This window comes from Vulpes lagopus, chromosome X, assembly GCF_018345385.1.
Source record: "Vulpes lagopus strain Blue_001 chromosome X, ASM1834538v1, whole genome shotgun sequence".
NCBI lineage: Eukaryota > Metazoa > Chordata > Mammalia > Carnivora > Canidae > Vulpes > Vulpes lagopus.
Genome location: NC_054848.1, coordinates 7,460,894 through 7,465,514, shown reverse-complemented (window position 1 = coordinate 7,465,514; position 4,621 = coordinate 7,460,894).

The window sequence follows — 4,621 nt, the reverse complement described above, 5'->3', positions numbered from 1 at the left end:
CATGATCTCAGAGTCCTGGGCTCAAGCTCCAGGTCCATCAGGCTCTCTGCTCATTGGGAAGTCTCCTTCTCCCTCTACTCCATTCCCCAGCTCATGCTCACTCGCACTCACTCTCTCTCTCAAGTAAATAAATAAAATATTTTTAAAAATAATAAAAGTAGCCTATAATTTTAAACCATGGCCTATACAATAGCACATTCTTTTTGAAGTACCTCTGCCAAATCCCCAAGAGAGTTAGGTGAGGATTAAACTTTAAACTTGACTTATTCTGATGGGGAGGAAAAAAAAGTCCTTTCCATATGGCCAGAGTTTAAACTGGATGGATAAGAATATAAATTGGAGCAGCCACTACAGGAAATCATATGTAGATTCCTCAAAAAATTAAAAATAGATCTATCTTATGATCCAGCAATTTCACGTCTGGGTGTACATCCAAAAGTAATGAAAACAGGATATTGAAGAGCTATCTGCACCCCTCTGTTTAAATTGCAGCATTATTCACCATAGCCAAAATAAGGAAGCAACCTACATGTCTGTCAACGGCTCAATGAATAAAGATGTGGAGTACATATACAATGGAATACTATTCAGCCACGAAAAGAGGAAATCCTGCCTTTTTCAACAACATGAACAGACCCGGGGCCATTGTGCTAAGTGAGCTAAGCCAGACAGAGAAAGACAAATATTGTAATGATCTCACTCGTGTGGAATCTAAAAAAGCTGAACTCATGAAAAGAGAGTAGAGTGGTGCTTTCCAGAGGCTGGGATGGGGGAGTGGGGAGATGTTGTTTAAGAGTACAAACCTGCAAGTAGTACATAATAAGTCTTGGAAATCCAACTGCTGATTACAGTCAGCAATACTATATTAGAAACTTCAAAGCTGCTAAGAGACTAAATCTTGGTTCTCACCACAAGAAAGAAATGATAACTATGTGACCTGATAGAGGTGTCAGCTAACGCCACAGTGGTAATCATATTGTAATATATAAAAGTGTCAAATCAACACAATGTACACCTTAAACTTATATAATGGCATATATCAATTGCATCTCAATTTTAAAAATCAAACATGAATACGAAAAATCACCCGGGTGGATAGATTGGACTAGGCCATCGGTTTATTTCAGAACACCTTGTAAAGAAGAGGCCCAGACCAACTAAGACAGAGAGGAAGGTCAGTGTCCTCAGTCCCACCCAGATAAAAGTTTACAGCTCCCTGCTAGAGGCCTCACAAAAGTGCTTCTCATTCTTCTACACCAGTGATTCTCAAGCAGGGCAACTGAGCCCCCCACAGGCATGTGGCCACGAATGGAGACATTTTTGGTTGTCACCAGCTGGAGGGGAGTCTATTGGCCCCTAGTGGGTAGAGACCAGGGATGCTGTCAAATGCCCTACAAGGCCCCCCCACCTCCAAGAATGGGGACGCAGGTTGGCAGCAGGGGCTTTTAGCGGTGTTATGATTTCAAGTCACAGGGGTGGAAGCATGGCAGCTCCAGGCAATCAGCCCCGTGAAAATCAGTGTTTGAGGTAGAATGGGGAGTTTATACAGACTCACTAAGAAAAGACCTCAGTTTCCAAAGAGAGAGAACTGGTGTCTAGAAGGATCCATGCTTATGGATAGCTTAGAAGGGAAGAATACAAAGGGATTATGTCTCCATCACCACCCTCATGACCTATTACATGGCCTTTTATGCCCAGCACCAGCATGTGACATCTGTCCCACAAAGAAAATAATACAGCTGTCCTAGTCAGGGTAATTCATGTCAGTTGTAATAAACAGTGACTTGCCACAACTGTTTATTTCTCACTCACATTTGACTCCAGTGGAGTTGACCAATGACAGTGGGAAAGGAGTAGCTGCCCAGGGACCCGGGTTCTTCTGGCAGTCTGGCAGCTGTCTCATTGCTAGAGCCTCAGGGACCTTAGCTATGTTCTCAACACCTGGCCAAGAGGTGACTGTAGGGAGAATTTCGAGAACCATGCAGAAGGCTTTAAGGGCCAGGCCCCTCGCCCCTTGCCACAGGCCACCTCTATTCCCTGGCCTCACTTAACCGCGAGGGGCTGGGAAATGTTGCTTAGCTGTGCGCCCAGGAGGGCTTGGCAAGCACATGCCAATGTCTCTGCCAGGATACCGTTTCAATATCTGAGGGAAATGTGATGGAGCTTGAAATAGGATAGTATTTGAAATCCGCTGTGTAAATTATGAAATGGTTTCTCTTTAATTGTGACAGGACAAAATTTACATTTTTTGACAAGAAAGTAAAAATAATCAAAACTCAGGAATTTCAGAGACCCGTTCTCACCATGTCAGTTTATCTTGTTTTGTCCCTTCACCCATCTCCCTCCAACTTGGGCTGCTACCCTGACGTGTTGAGGTCAGCTCAGGGATAATGAGCAACCGAGCTGGCAGCGGAGAGGCCTGGGAGTAATGACAAGGCCTGTTTTTAAGGTCCAGACACCATGCTAACCCATAGCATTTGTTATGGAGAGGACACAGCTGAGACATCACCAGAGCCTGCGGCCTTGAAATTTTCACATCCACTTCCTGTCAAAAGGAATCAACCATTTCTGCTGGAATCATTTGTTCTCCTAGGTTAGTGCTGCCCAGCTTGGTGTATACAAAAGAATTATCTAGGATGCCATGGTGGACAGATTCTAAGGCACCCCACTGACCATTTTTCTGGCATTCTCCCCATTGTATAATCCTCTCCCTTGAATGTGGGTGGGACCTGGGACTTGCTTTTACCCAAAACAATATGGCGAAAGGTCACTTCCATGATTACACTACTACAGTTGTAACCCCTGTCTTGCTGGCGGGCTCTCTTTCTTGCTGACTCTGATAAGGCAAGCTGCCATGTTGGAGAGGCCTATCTGAAAAGGTACACTGAGGGTGTCCTCCAACCAACAGCCAGCAAGGAATCTAGGACTATCAAATAGCCCTTAATTAACAAAATTTTGTTAACAACCTGCATGAGCTTAGAGGTGGATCCTTGCCTGGTTGGACCTTCAGATGAGGTCCCATCTCCATCTGGCAAATTGACTACAGCCTTATATAAGACCCTAAAACAGAGGTGCCATCTAGGCATGCCCCAATTTTCTACCCACAGAAGCTATGGAATAATAAAATGGATGCTGTTTGGATCTGGAAATTTGTTTACAGCAATAACAAGTAATATAGATGCTTGTTAAAAATGTAGGTTCCCAGGTCCTAGCCACAGAATCTGTTTAGCAGGATTGGGGGAGGACTGTGGAATCCTAGTTGTTCACCACCACTTCAAATGGATTCTGAAGTACCTGGTTTAGAAATCACTCCAGATTCTATAATATTCATTTTTATAACTAGTCAGCCTCACCAGAAAGTTATGTAACTCAGCAATATTATTTTTACTCCCAACAGAAGTGACTTAAAAGCTACATTTCAGTGATTTTCCCCTTGGCCCATTATTTTAAAATCTGCACTTATTTTCTATTGTGGCTGTAACAAATTACCACAAATTAAGTGGCTTGAAAAAAACATAAATTTATTATCTTATAGTTTTGGAGGTCAGAACTCCAAAAATAGATCTCAGTAGGCTAAAATCAAGATTTCAGCAAGGGTGGTGCTTTCTGGAGGTTCTAGGGGAATATCTTTCCTTGCCTTTTTCAGCTTTTAGAGGCCACCTGCATTCTTTGACTCACCGCTCCCTTCTAGCAATGGCATTGCTGAGACCTCTGCTTCCATTATCACACCTCCATCTGACTATGCCCCTCCTACTCATTTCTTTTTCATATAAGGATCTTTGTGATTACATTGGACCCACAGGATAATTTAGGAGAATCTCTCCATCTCAAGGCTCTTAATTTGATAATGTCTGCAAGGTCCCTTTTGATATGTAAGGCGACATTCACAGGTCTGGGGTTTAGGACATGAACATGTTTGGGAGACCATTATTTTGCCTACCACAAGATCCATTGAATAAAATATCTGTGTCTTGATGCTGGTAAGATGTTTATATCCTTCTTTGTATCATGTGAACTATATAATTTGTCTTGTTTCCTCTTCTGCTTTAGCTATTGGGCTTTTGGAGCTAATAATTGTATTCAGTTGTAATAATCCTGCTGACTTGCTTTCTAATCCAACTGCAGCCTTTGGTTCATTATTTTATTCTTATTCTTTTATTCTTATTTTAACAGTCCTGTTTGGTCTGTGTCACTTATTATAAGTTGATTTTGAAACATAACTAGAATATACAAATCCCCATATTTAAGCTTAACCCCTAGATCCTCTGATACCTAATCTCTTGCCCTCCAAGGTCACCAGCGAGTGAACCATTTTCTCATTTGGTATCTGGGCTTTCTCTCTTCTATATCTCACTCTACTGTTCCTTCTTTGTCCTATCCACAGCCATCCCTGGTCTTCCAAGCCACTCACCAATCTAGTTGTCAATTTCCCCCAAGGGACTGTGGGTGAGCAGTTCACCCTCCACCCATTGGGTAGAGTTTGCTAAGAACTCTATCCTTTATAGTGTGATGGATGAACTAGTCTCTGAACCCTTGGTCAGCCTGCCCATCGAATAAAGATCTTCTGAACTGATCTCAAATACCCTGGGCTCATTAAAGTACTTGAACAAATTGCCCTAGT